The sequence below is a fragment of the Lolium rigidum genome, chromosome 7, assembly GCF_022539505.1.
Source record: "Lolium rigidum isolate FL_2022 chromosome 7, APGP_CSIRO_Lrig_0.1, whole genome shotgun sequence".
Lineage (NCBI taxonomy): Eukaryota > Viridiplantae > Streptophyta > Magnoliopsida > Poales > Poaceae > Lolium > Lolium rigidum.
Genome location: NC_061514.1, coordinates 304,425,497 through 304,440,397, shown reverse-complemented (window position 1 = coordinate 304,440,397; position 14,901 = coordinate 304,425,497). Strand labels below are relative to the sequence as shown.

General features: G+C 45.6%; 2 long non-coding RNA genes across 3 annotated transcripts; both read right to left on the bottom strand.

Moving 5' to 3' along the window:
- Nucleotides 1–612: 612 nt before the first annotated feature.
- On the bottom strand, nt 613–3,724 carry LOC124679342. Of its 2 annotated transcripts, XR_006994933.1 has the most exons (5): nt 3,705–3,724; nt 3,445–3,529; nt 2,209–2,339; nt 1,987–2,130; nt 613–651 (listed from the first exon to the last, which is right to left on the bottom strand). It is a non-coding gene; the product is annotated as an uncharacterized LOC124679342 (long non-coding RNA). The 2 variants fall into 2 exon arrangements; XR_006994932.1 differs by lacking the exon at nt 3,705–3,724 and having other exon boundaries at nt 3,445–3,612.
- Nucleotides 3,725–3,746: 22 nt separating this feature from the next.
- Nucleotides 3,747–4,576, bottom strand: LOC124670343. Its single transcript, XR_006992483.1, has 3 exons — nt 4,374–4,576; nt 3,930–4,039; nt 3,747–3,852 (listed from the first exon to the last, which is right to left on the bottom strand). It is a non-coding gene; the product is annotated as an uncharacterized LOC124670343 (long non-coding RNA).
- Nucleotides 4,577–14,901: the final 10,325 nt, after the last annotated feature.

Below are 14,901 nucleotides of genomic sequence, written 5' to 3'. Positions count from 1 at the left end.
GGGGTATAAGTCAGCGATACTTGTGTTATTCAGATTCAGCTAGATAGTTTAAGGGGTATGCTGGCATAAAGTACACACATCTAGTCTAGGAGTACAGAAATCATCTTTGGTGGTGGTAGCTTAAAGAAGATGCGTATACTGATACCGCTAAACCTGTATGGTAATTGCACGTAAAAACACACACGGTTGTACCATACAAAGCAGATGACCAGTTCAGTTTACATCAGATGAACAGAATAGTAGCATCTCAAGAATGAATGACCAAGAATTTGCTTTCATGTAGGCCCAATGCAAAATGAACAGGTAAGGTGAAAAGTAATTTGTTGTTTGGCCACAAAATCCGAAGAAAAGGTTACCATCTAGTAAGGTTCGTTTCGTTGTTCCAGATTTTCATCAGTAAATTAGCAAGCAACATAAATGAAACAACAGCAATAAAACCACCACCGATTGCTAAAAAAATCAACAGAAAATTAGCAAGTATGTATACATGCCTTGATTCTTTCAATGAAATTTAGGTCAAACACAATGGCCAGCCAGACACTACAGATAACCGTTGGAAACTTCATTGCAGAGTCCACATTCTCCAGCTGCTCCGAAGCTGGCGTAATGAAAGGATGGCACAACCCATGCAATGTCTTGCTGAAATGCACCCTTGAAACAAAGAAAAAACAAAAGCATCAGTTGTCTGCATACACATGATCGGACATAAAGTATACAACCCCAACTTGATTAACTACCGCCGATATTATCTGGTCATAAATAGCAAGTTTTTCATGGTTTATCTTTTCACGAACTATAAGAGGCATAGCCATCAAGTTATCTCTATCATACTTGCATTTCCCCTGAGAGGAATCTATTGTGAAGCAACCCTCCAGTATAGGTAGTTTCTGTACAAATAGGTGTATACACGGTGGCATGCCGCATAGAGAAAAGGAATGTTGTGTCTTTATTTGTCTGAATATTAAGGTGAGTTGTCTGGGAGGCTGTGTTGCGAGTAAATTTGATAATGAAATTAACCAGATTTATAATTCAAACTTTTCTTAGTATATCATCCATCGAGTAGATTTACATAGATTTGTACATTCATTTCCATGAAGTTGCCTACAATAGTGTGGACCGTGGTTGGCTGACATAATCCTACTTGACATAAAAACGTGCATCTAAAAAAGGTTCTTATGAGAGCAAGCATAATTGCCGATCGTATCAAGGCGTGGTGTTTTCTGGGTTGCTCCTACATCCCAATATTCTCCATTAGCTCTTCTTTTATGGTCTCATCATACGATTGCTACTTAAAATGGAAAGTGAATGTACTTGATTAATGGCATAAAATTTTAGCTCGTGTGGCAATTCATTTTACATGAAAACATTCATGCATCTTGCAAATGTCCACATGTAATTCGAACTGGAAATTGTAGCAGTCTAACCAGATTAGCTGGTCAGTGATGCAACTGTCAGATCAATGGGGCAATTTTTCTATATTAGGATAGGATGACCAAATTCTCAAAAAAAAAAGGATAGGATGACCAAATGCAAATTTAGCTATGCAGTGTGGAACAATGTTACTGGTAAACTACTCTATCCCGCACAGTATGAAGTCAGCCCTATATGCAATACATGTATCTCCATTTTCAAGCATTTTGATTATTTCTGTATTAGATAAAGCAAACATGATGCCCAGATATGGAGACATATTAAACCATAGGAACATATATAGAATAACAAAATGCTATTGCAGCCATGATCTCTCCACAAATCTGCCTACTTATATATGTTTTTATATGAACACACAATGTTAACAATTACTAATTCCTAAACTGATGGACCATAAATTGTAAATATCAGGTCACTCCAAGGTTTCAAACAAAACGACCAAGCCATGCATGGTGAATACTACAGAAATCAAGCGGCAATTAATTCTATATCAGCATAGGCAGATATCACAACACTTTCAGCTTCAGAGTAACGTAGTGCTTTCAAGGAACTCACATGTTTAGACTCAATATTGTCCCTGGAGAACACCAACATGGAATTTGGTAAGAGACATCATCTTGGCGGAAAAATTACATATGCATGTTTGTAGAATGTCCTTCAGGTCCTGACACCAAACTATCGCTTCAATAAATGAATTACCTGTACATGACCAAGATATGAACGTAGTGCTTTCAAGGAACTCACATGTTTTCAAGGAACTCACATGTTTAGACTCACTATTGTCCCCAGAGAACACCAACATGGAATTTGATAAGAGACATCATCTTGGTGAAAAAAATTACATATGCATGTTTGTAGAATGTCCTTCAGGTCCGGACACCAAACTATCGCTTCAATAAATGAATTACCTGTACATGACCAAGATATGAATCGTATGATTAGCAAAATAATGGTACTTGTTGAACATAGAGCAATCTTTCATAACGGGCTAAGGCACATGAAATTTTAAGTATTACAAAGAAAAGTATAGCTTGTTCCATTAGAAAAGAAGACCTAATAAAAAAAGATAAGAAAACCAAGTACATTTGCAGCCCTGGACTACACTTTCCACTCTCAATAGTAATCAGGTGTTGTATTGCTATTTTGAACAGTAAGAATAATACATGACCAAACAAAACTCGCCAGATATCCGCCTACTTGTATACGTCTATATGTTTTTCTTTCCAACAAATTGTTTTTACACCCAGTTTGGTTCAAACTGATAACTCATATAGTCACATGTAGCAACAGATTCTATTTACCATAAGTCAGGAGAACACTTTGGAATTAATTTGTTGGAAACAAAGAATTCTAAATACCATACAAACACATGTTATGGATGGATTAATAAGACAACAAAATAATTTCCAAGGACGACAGGGTGAGAGATGCAGTTTATGTAGGAGTGCCAGCAATCTATTGGCATTCTTTATATCTAGCTAGCTTTCTTTTGCTTCTTCCAACCCAGGCCTACAATAATTAGACTAAAGATAACTGAACAAAGTAATTGAAATGACACAATAGGTGATTTGAATATAGAACACCATATTAGGAAAATTATCATTATTATTTGACAATGCTATTATCGATTTATTATGTTCGCAAAATGGACTGTATGTTTCCATTATAATAAAATCAATGACATCAGAACCTTGCACATTGGCGAGCTAGATAAAACATTGAGTACGACACTGGTTGTGCCGCTCTGGACAATCACATATCGTCTTTAACAACAACATTCATATTTGTTTGGCTTTGCATTTATTTCACCAAGATACAGCTGCTAACTCATTTCATTTTGTTTTCAGCTCTTTGGATACTCTTTGTTTTGACAACCATCTGGTCATTTTCCTGAATCCGCAAGGTTTTGGTGTTCTAACTTCTAAGATATATCAGAGTAAGATAATAAAAATCTTCATATTATACATAATTTATTAAAATAATGCCAAGACATGGGAACAAAAGAAAGCTAACCTCTTAAATCTTTAGGTTTGCTATGTCTCAGAGCATCATGCGCCTTAGTGATTGGACCCTATGATCATAAGAGTAAGATACCGTTCTCGCAAAAAAAAATAAGAGTAAGATACCGAATAAGTCCTTTTAGATGCTAGGAAAGCGGCAAGTCTACTGTAAAGCAGCAAGTCGTTCTCTAAGATTGTAATGTGGCAAGTATACACTGCATATGTTGTGTCGATGTATCACAATACAGAATAGATTACCGTCAACAGATTCACCTGCAGAACCTGAGATTCGACTATGCCTACATGAAGGTTGGTCACGCAGAGAAGACGAACTATTTGAATGGGTAGATAGACCTTCCTTTAGTTCCCTAAATTGTTCTATGCACTTGTTTAGGTACACATAGCCTTCCATGATTCCTCCCTGTAATAGTGAGATGATTGAATAGTGGTCATTTAAAAAAGGGAAACTGAACTAAAGATGTTGTATGTGATATATACCTGGTGGCATACCATTAGGAACCTAACTTTCTTATATAATTTGTGTAGTCTCTCGATATGTGTGTTTCCCAGATGGTCTGACACATCTTTGAGCAAGACTATTTGAATTGCTAGAAAAAGCAGAATATATCGATTAATTGTAGCAGAGTGAAAAAATAATTTAGAAAATAATCAAAGAATATGAACAGATGAGGAAAAATAATGAGATTTTCTCATGCGTTTTCCTTTCCTTTTCCTATTGTTAATTGTAGCAAAGACTGAAATAAAATACAAAACATGGATAGATCCTAGGCAGGCATGCTGACAATATCTTTCTAATCAAAGTTGATTTGGATAAGACACAAAGTCATTTATACGGACAATCAGCTGTGAATTGACCACTGCAATTATGTAGCATAAAAAGGAGAATTTTGAAAGTGTTCCTCACAAAAGAGATATTCTTACCTTCTTTTCAAGAAAGTGCAAAGGTGAATAGAGGTGGTTCTACCTATCATCTCTCTGTAGTTTTCATCGCAAACAAAAAAGTCACATTAGGTATAATATAAATGAATTTGTGCCATTACTGGAACATGGAGAATCTAGAAGCACATTTCATATAGCTAACTCATCTATCCAGAATTAGTAAATAAGGTTTAGATAATCAATTAAACAACTTATGAGGAGGTCTAGTTGGCACTTCATTTTCTCGATGGCTTCCGCTTTTTAAATCTGTTTGCCGTAGCAAATATCCATTAGATTGCACGGCGTCAACAAAATACTTAGATGTGAGAGTAGTGTACATAAAGAAATGCCTGAAGGAAGCTAGGTGTATGAATATGGTTGAAAGCAATTATCAATGGGTTGTTATACAGATGTAGGTGCAAAGATTTATCAAAGTTCAAATATAAAGGGGCACACAGAATGGACAGAGAATGGATATACATATAATCAGAGTGGGCACACAATCAATATGGCTTCTTCTCTTTTGTTCTCCATGTCCATTATAGCCTGCCATTTCAGGTTAATAACTCTCTGTTGAAATATGCCCGACGCGGTTAAAAAAATGCACAAGAACCTGCAGTACATAAATACCTAGTTAAATTGATTGGAAAAATTACACGTGATCACTTGTGAATATTGGAAGTGTGCCATCTGACGCATAGTTACTATAATGGACGTTGTGCACAATTCAGTTCAAGAAGATAGTCTGAAATTCTACCCCATGGACAACCATAAACAATGAACTAACTACCTGAATTACTGTATGATCAAAAGGTGAACTTGGCATGTTATTGCGATATAAGATGTGCTAGATTGCCTATTTGTTTCCCCAACAGTACGCAAATCCTATTTACCACATTATTTCAATCAATTGTCAAGTGTCAACCATAAGGTCGTGAAACCACAAACTGGCTACTGATCCATAGCATGAAAAATGGCTATTGATTAAGGCAAAATCCACCAACTACAGAGAGTATGCCACAATTATGGCTAGCTGCCCAAATTCTTCAATGATGGAACCATCAGCGCCAGATTATACCAACGACTCCAAACTGACGCAACAAAATATGTTGCCAGACTACCTAGTCAGACTGTCAGAGGCAAGATTAAACGACGAATTAGTTATGATTTGGTTTTTTCTGCGGAGAATCGACCACGCACAAGTAGTCAATAATTTCCACATCAAATTCCCATCGACCCCAGCAATGGCGGCACCGGGTACTGGATGCTAGGTACTCATTGTAAAAAAAAATCCCAATGCAATATATGACCTGAAAAGTGAAGAAGTGAAAAGTACATGCTAATCTGTTAATTGCTATGCGGCTGATTACCGTCGCGGTCGCCTGCAGGCTGCAGCCTGCTCTGCCGACGCTGGCCGCTGCTCGTGTGCTCAGCTTCCTGCTGGTAGCAGCCGCAATTTTTGCTGGTCACTGTTCCTCTTCCGGCCAGTCACCGCCGCAATCGCTAGGGCTACCGCACCGCTGTGTGTGCCTGAGTGCATCTGGTCGTGCCAAGACTGTTCGAGCGAGCGAGCACAGTAATCCGGAGAGACGTGGGTGCGCTGGCAGCCGGAGCTCAGCAGCGTTGAAGTTGACCCTGATCCGGTCCAGCAGCCCCCGGCTGCTCGCGAGCATCCGCACCGGCACGGTGGCGCACGAGGCCTCCATCTCGGCAGCGTGGCCGCGCGTCGCGGCGCATCCCCACGGCGGCTAAGGAGCCACCACGCAGCTCGACGTTGCCGCCTACGAACTGCACCCCCGCGCAGGTGCTCCCGATGCTCAGGAGTCAGGACCTCCCCTTGTCGGCGGCTAGGCCCTTGTCGACGGCTTTGATGGGCTTGCTAATTGAGCCGTCGAGGAGCGGCACAACTTGTCGCCAAGAGGAGGGGGCGTGGGGGAGAGCAGGGGAGCAGTCAGAGGTGAGGACATGGGCGGAGACACCGCGGATACAGATGGAGAAGAGCGTGGTGTCACGGACTCACGGTTCATCTTGACGGCTTCCCCTAGATCGCCGGCAATTCGAGATGATCTCTGTCGGCGGGCACCGTCGGGTCCTCCGCCGGCTTCGGCGACCGCTCGGGGCCACGACGTGGCTGGCACGGCTTGCCGTTGCGTTGCGTCATGGCAACGGTCCGTTCGACCTCTTCGACGGGACATCGCCGGCCACCTGCCGCAGACACCACAGCAGCAGCATCAAAGAGGTTGGCGAGGGCTCCCGCCGTTCGCCGCCTCCACTCAACCACCGCATCAAGGGGAGGAGGCTTGGACATGGGGCAGAACGGTGGGGGTGGAGGGACAGAAATGCCATAGATGCCGATCTTGCACGCTCGAGCGCCACACCACGGAGGGTATCTCCGCCGTGGTCGCCTCACTCCCGCCGTCGCCTCCCGCCCGCCACCGGCCGCCAGTCACCCGCCCGCTAGCCCCGAGGACCTCACGACCTCGCCTGCAACCCAGACGGTGAGAGGAAGAAAAGGAAGAATGAAGACAAAAAGGGAACCCACTGGACAATATGGCAGTAAATCAGGTAATCGTGTCACGACCTCCCCACGCTCATGACCCCACCACGTTAAGCAACAGCGGCACAGAAATAAGAATGTGCTACACTCACCCAGGCTTGAAATAGAAACCACCACCATGCGAGCAACCACCCAGAAATAAATCCGACGAAACTGCAAAACGCCATCAAAACTGCACACAAAAAAATAACAGCACGTAAAAGAACACGTGTCAACAGGACAGGTACATAAAAGTAAATCCAAAATTCTGAGAAAAATCGAAGTTGTTCAAGTTTAGTATTGTTCGATGTAGTTTTGTGCCAAAGATCAATTTAAACACAATCCCACGGTACTAAAAAGAATAATAAATAAAAATCAAATACTACTTCTATACATGCATGTACGTGTCTTTGCTTTATTTTACAGGTACATGAACTCGTAGCTAGTTGGTTGATCATGCATGAGTGCATCGGCCGGCCGGAGAGGCCCAGGTGACAGGCAGCCTATTAGTTGGTTACGTAAACCGTGGACCTCTGGCTGTTTGGACTTTGTACGCATAAGTCTGGATCAGTTTGGCTCGTGCACGCACAGAATCGATGGGCCGGAGATAAAGTCGTATACGTGACTACTCCCATCGGAGCAGAGTCGTGGCGTGGTATATTTCCCGCTGTACCACGAGGAGGTTCTAGAAGCAGAAGAGATAAAAGGTTAAATGAACCCAGACGAGCGGAAGAGATAAAAACTTGGTGCAGACGAAAGAAGCCAAACGAATCGATCGGCCGGTTCGTTCCGCAAGTCACGGACGCGGCTTATCTGTTCGCCTGGAGGCCGTCTATAAATACAAGGGATTCATGCACAGGGGCAGAAGGAGGCACGAGAGAAGAAACCCAGTTAGCTCTCGTACACGGCCGAGACGAACTCATCCATCTCCATACATCATCAATCCGGGAGCAAGAGCAACACGCGACGTACAGGTCAAGAGCAAGATCGGAAGAGCATCCATGGAGGCGAATCCAAGCTTTCCTAAGGGTGAGAACCAAGATTGAACTGCATCCCTTTTCTTCTCTCTGCCTCGCAGCTAGCATTGTGGATGGTGACTCGGACGCCGCTGCCATGGTGCTCGCCATCGTGCAGCCCAACGGCCGGCGCGTCCGTCACACCAACGAAGCCCGCCGTCGCCTGTCCGATCGCGGCGAGCTGGAGTCGATGAGGGCAACACCGTGGAAGGGAGTCACCGGCGTACAGGTGCAGCCCCGACTTCTTGACGTACAGGTACACGGCGTACCGCTCGGTTCATGGAAGCGGCCCGGCTTACCGGTTCGGCCTCGCGCTCGACGCATAGGTGCAGCTGGGCGGCGGCATTTATGCAGGAGCAGCTCTGTGTATGGGCGCAGCCTGGAACACGCGATGAGCAGCTCAGCTCTCGGAGGCAGGCCGGCGTATAGGAGTCCCAGGAGCTTGACGTACAGGTGCGACGCGGCGGCAGTGTACGGGAGCAGCTTCGTGTGCAGGCCTACCTCGATCCGGTGTGCAGGTTTAGTTCGTCGCCGGCGTACAGAGGCAGCTCTCACGGATGCAAACCGGGGCGAGGGCGGCTCGGCGCTTGACGTACAGGTTGACGTAATGGAGCAACTTGGCGTTCAGCGTACATGCGCAGCTCGGGCATTTGACGGACAGGCGGTCGCAGGATCAACTCGGCGTCCACGAGCTGCTCCTGATGTACAGGTGCATGTTGGATGCGTATTCGGCCATCAGCGCTGCTGCCATGGCCGTCCATGCACTGGTGGAAAAAAGGGCTTTGGTCGCGGTTGGCAACTGCCATTAGTCGCGGTGGCCCAACCGCGACCAAAGCAGCGCGACTAAAGGCCCCCCCTTTTAGTCGCGGTTCCTTACGAACCGCGACTAAAGGCCCGTCCACGTGGGCCGCAGGCGAGCGCCAGGGCGGAGGACCTTTAGTCGCGGTTCTTCTGGCCAACCGCGACTAAAGGCCTCCGCAGGGTTTAGGGTTTTAGCCCCCTCCCCCTAAATCTGGTTTCTTTTTAATTTGTATTGTTTTATTTCTTTTGGGTTTTAATTTTGAAGGAGTTTCACATATTCTACGGTACTGTATACATACATGCATATGAATGTACAATTTCAAACAAATTTGAAATTAGAACCAAAAAGAATTCAAGAGGAATATACAATATATATTCAATATCGGATCACCATATACAATATATATTCAATATCGGATGACCATATACAATTTTGAACAAGTTAGTTACAAATTCTGGTGCATATAAAGTTCTACGTCATCGTAATAGTGTTCTCCTCTAGGATCGATGACTTCCCTCGCCAACCATCCAGCTAGTTCCTCTTGAAGTGGTCGGAAGCGAGCTTCGGACTAAGCGTCTTCCGGAGGTTATTCCTCGAGGATGTTGTTCTCACACGTCCGGTCCCGCTCATTGCGGTATCTCCGGATCCTCTCACAAACATAGTATCCACATAGATTGGTCCCCGGTGGCTGAGTATCCCCGGTCGTTCGCACTCGCCATTTTAAAAGATAGCTCTTTTTTGAATTCACCGACCTTGGTATCTACGAACCGTCTCCAAACCCTACGAGGCAAAGAAAATTAAATAAACAAGAGAGTTATTAATTAGTTACTTGATATTAGGAAATGATGAACGAAATAGGCCGATCGATATAGAGCGCAAATGAATGAAAATAATTACTTTTGCAACATTTTTCTCATGTCGCCCCAAAGCGCCGGATCCATATTCGAGAGAGTCGTGGACGAGAACCGAGGAGGTCTGAACTTTAATTACCATAAGAATCCAGTGGAACCTGCGGACACGATACATGCACAGTCATGCATAACTCATCGATTAGCCACATACCATGCATGGAGTAAACAAAAGAGAATGTGCTCAAGACGGAAACACTCACCCAAAATGGTAAGGAAATAGAATATCACTTTTCCGTTGCTGTTTTCTAATAAACCGCCACAGGTCATCCTCCACGTCGGCGGGGTGGTGTTCTAACACATGTGAATTAACGATGTGTGGGTCAATGAACCCAACATCATGGATGTTCCTTATTCGCATTTCCCGCTTCTTCATTCTGCATAATAGCGTACACAACAAGATAGTTAGGACAGTGCAGGCAATGAACGAGATGGGGTAGAAATTAATAAATCACTTACAGAACGTAGCAACTGATGATAGATTTGTCGAGGTCGCGCAGATTGAACAGCTGGAACAATTCACTCAGAGGAATTTGTACCCAGTAATGTTTGAAGTGATGCTCATATCTAACTTCCGCATAGATATAGTCTTTGGCGTTTTTATGTTTTATGTAACCCTTGTACCAATTTAGCGGACCTAGCATTTGTCGAGGTAGATCCCCTTCCCGCGCAGGCTCGACGAGAGGGCCATTCTTCACATATGTAAATACTACGTCCTTCATTGGCGCCTCATCAAGGCCTAGCAGTGCACGAAGAGTGATACCTAACTCGGCCGCTTGTTCTCTGGCACTCGTTACAGTCAATCCATGTGCTGCCGCAGCTGCTATGATATCGGGGGCATCCGGATCGGCGGCTTGCACTATGAGCGGGGCGATCGATTGTTTACTTTGTTCCCCGAGCTGGGCAACTTCTTTCCCCCTTTCTAATTTTGACTCGGCCTCGTCCTTCAAGGCTTTCTTCTCCGCCAACTCTTTCCTCGTTCTTGAACGCGAGTGCTTGCCTACGAAGTTCACGTAAATAGTCGTCGAGCAGATTCTTCGCGGCTTGGGACGGTGTGTTCAAAAATGACTTAGCCCACTGCTTTTCCTTGTCAGAATATACTGGCTTGGGCTCGCCCTCTATTTTCTTCTTGACGCCCGCCTTCCATTTCTCTAAATCAGCAGCCGCGCCCGCCTCGACTTCCTCGGCACTACTTTCCCAAGGCCTCCTGGGGAGAGGCTTCAGTGATACCTCCGGTACCTTTGTTTTCTTAGGTACGTAAGGGTCCGGGTTAATAACCCAGGACTGCTACCGCTTCTTCGCCGGAGGTGGATGGGGGGCGGTACCGGTGTCCGATCACCCGCCGGACGAGGACTGGGGGGCGGCGGCGTCGGCTGACGTGAATGAGGTGTATTAGGTGAAGCACCACCGCCACCGTCACCGCCACCGCCACCGTCACCGCCACCGCAACCGCCACCGTCACCGCCACCGCCACCGCCACCACCACCACCGTACGGGGGTGGACTTGTTGGCGCCTCGCCTGGAAACTTGATAAAGTTTTTCTGCCATAGAATGAACTGGCGCTTGACATCTCCAAGTCTTTTCACCCCTTCAGGTGTAGCAATGTCAATGTCCAGGTCCTCAAACCCTTGGACTATCTCCTCCACCGTCACACGAGCATAGCCATCTTGAATGGGGTTGTTGTGGTGGAGTGCTCCAGTGGTAAAGCACCGCCGATGGCTACCTTCATGGACATGTTCCCGATAGGATAATACGGATGACATGCTTTCATCTCCTTTATATCGTCCACGGGGTAGCGAGGAGGCTCCGGTGCAGTAATTTCGACCACCGGAGGCTCCGGTGCAGTAATTTCTATCGTCGGTGCACCGGCCCGGTGAGGCCTCCGTGGAAGCCACGCTGCTTCTTCTCCGCCGCCGGCTTCCGAGATCCATTGGATGATCTTCAGCATGCTGCGCCCGAGCTGCATCTCTTTCGGCGACTAGTACACTCACGGTTTTCTTCATCACATCCATTTCCGTTACCAACTTCGCCACAACATCTGCATCCCGATCCATCTTTCTCTTACGGCTTCCGTAACCGTACGGGTCATCGTTCGGGGAACCCTATTTTCCACGGAATGGGCCCCATGCCTCGTATACGTCCTCCGTGTTCGGGGTTCCCGAGGGCTTTTGTCGTGGCGTCGTTCTCTCTCGTTGAACCTGATCCTCCCCTCTTGAGCCTCCCTCATTGCCTCAATAAGCTTTTTGGTGGGTGTAATTATTTTGCCCTGGTAAACACACTCCCTCGTCTCCGGGTTCGGCGATCCCCCATGCCCGTACCACCAGCTTTTGGCCCTTGGGTCCCATCCCTCCGTACCGGACGGATTCCTCGCGCCCTCAGCTCGTTCTCCATCTTCTCCCACTTAGGCTGCCAAAAGCGATACCCTCCTGGCCCCATTTTATGATTGTACTCCTTCTTGGCCGCATTTTCCTTATTTTTTTTCGATAGTTCAAGGAACTGCTCCGATTTCTTTTGCTTCACAAATTCTGGCCAATCATGTTGCAGTTTCTCATATTGTCCTTTGAAATCCGGAGTCTTGCCCTGGTTGGCAAAGTCATGGGCTAGATTTTGCTTGTATTTCCGGAATGCGTTGGCCATCCTAGAAAGAGCGAACTGTTTGACTAGCTTGCGCCTCTCCTTGTTTTCCGCAATCTTGTTACCCTCCTCATCGTATTTGCGGTATTCCGGAGGTAGAACGAAATGTTCCATAAGCTTGTTGAAGCAATCTTTTTTTCTCTCTTATCGACAAAAGTGAAACCAACACGTGCCTTCTTTGGCTCATTCCACTCCTGGCGGGTGATCGAGACGTTGTCTCTAACAACGGCTCCGCATTGGCCGACAAACTTGGTGGCGTTCTTGCTGGGCTCCGGCGGCCTGCCGGTTGCTTCGTCGACAACATCGATGGTGCATGTTTCTCCTGGTTTCATCGTCTTGGTTGCGCCACGCTTTGACGACGTACTCGATTTTTTCGACGATCCGGCCGAGGGCTAAAATAAGAAAGAGAGTCGCGCGCGTTAGTACACACACGTTTATTCAAATCAGTTAGTTTGTATCACCAGACGCTAGCTCAATATGTATATATATATACCTCGGCGCCGGAGGGGGTTGCTACTTCCAATTGAAGATCGTCGTTTATCGTCGTTCCTTCGGCATCATCTGCTTGCTGACGGCGCCCTTCATCTTCACACTCAAGGTTCAGATAAGAAGAGATATCATCTTCTTCTTCTCCGGTCGGCACAAATGGAATATCGCCTTTTATGATGCCGAACATATGGTCTTCAGCGTCCGGATCATAGTTGTCCAGAATCGGGTCAGCTCTATCGTCCGCCATATGTCGGTCCTGAAAACATGTAGTCAAAACAAATTAATTAAGTGAAGAAGGGGGCGGTGGCGGTGGCGAAAGGGGGCGGTGGAGAAAGGGTGGCGGTGGCGAAAGGGGGCTGTGGCGGTGACCGCGTGACCGAGAGGGCGACGAGGGAGGCGAGAGGGGGATGCGTATTAGATGTGTATGCGGACGATTTAATTTCACAAAAGAGGTGGTGTGCAAGTGTTGCATTATGTGCTCTCCGATATGTGTCATGTCACTAAAATATTCTGGACTTTTAATTTGATTTAGAAAAACCATTATTCGAGTATCTATAACATATACAATCTTAATAATTAGCTACTGCAAGCATTATGTGTTATAAAAATATGAGTTTGACCTCCCTGGATAGGTTACAGTAATACAAAAGTAGTGCAATTGGAATTATTCGAAAACGATTTATAGAATTTGAATTATCTTTGAATTACTGATTCGGATAGATTTTAGTAAAGCAAGTTTGTGCACGTATCAAGGTTGTACAAATCCTATACCAAGTTGAAGTACATGTTCTGAGGATTCCAGAAAGTACAAAATCATCAAATTTGGACCAGTACATTATTTTATACAAATTTTATAGTGTAATCTGGTCTATTTCTCTATTTGAATTTTGACGCGAAATCTAACATAGTACATATGCTATATTATGGCATAATGGTGTTCTACAGATTTTAAGCTTTCCGAAACTATAAAATTTACAAAATTTGGACCTACGGTTGATTTTATACGAATTTTACAAGTTTGGACAACAAATCTGGAATTTAAACAAGTTTGACTGCTTTTGACTGGGGGCTGACTGTGCAGGCGACGTGGCGCAACGCGATTGGCTGCGAGGGGGATCACGCGGATCGCCCCTAGAAGGGCTGTGGCCGTCAGATCGTGGGCGATCTGGACGGTCCAGATGGACGGCGTCCTGGGGACTAAACGGGCGGCGCCCGGCCGGAAGTTCGCCGGCGGCGCGGAGCTCGCCAATCGCGTTCCCGGCGACATGCAGAGGGGGAGAGGGGGCACGGCGCGTGAGGTGGCGGCGGCGCAGCGGCGGCGGTCTGGGGACGTTCTGCGGGGAAGGCGGTCCGGCGGCGTTCGCGGGGAAGGCGGTCTGGCGGCGTTCTGCGGGGAAGGCGGCGGCGCGGCGAGCGACGTTCTCGGCGAGGCGACACGGTGAGGCAAGAGCGACGTACGGCGAGGCGGCGGCGCGGCGAGCGACGTTCGGCGAGGCGGTACGGTGAGAGACGGCGAGGCGGCACGGTGAGAGACGTCGTTGGCGGCGTCGAAGTGCAGGCCGGCGGGCGTCGAGAGCGAGGAAGACGAAGAACTGAACCGCTCAGGCGCCGCGCGCCAATATATAGGTAGTAGCCTTTAGTCGCGGTTGGGGTCACCAACCGCGACTAAAGGAACCCTTTAGTCGCGGTTGGTGACCCCAACCGCGACTAAAGTGTTTTTTCGCCGGTTTTTCGGTTTCTCGCGGGAAGGACCATTAGTCGCGGTTGGCCAGGCCAACCGCGACTAAAGGTCTTTTTTAAAATACTTTTTAATTTCAGAATTTTAAAATAGAAATAATATATCAAAAAATTAAGAAAAATAAAACTAATTCATTTCATAAATGTTTACAATATATATAATATATCAAAAAATTCATAAAAATAAAACTAATTCAATTCAAAATTTTAAAAATACAAATAATACATCAATAAATTCAGAAAAATAAAACTAATTCAATTCAAAATGTTAAAAATACAAATTATATATCAAAAAATTAAGAAAAATAAAACTAATTCATTTCAAAAATGTTTACAATACATATAATATATCAAAAAATTCATAAAAATAAAACTAATTCAATTCAAAATTTTAAAAATACAAATTATC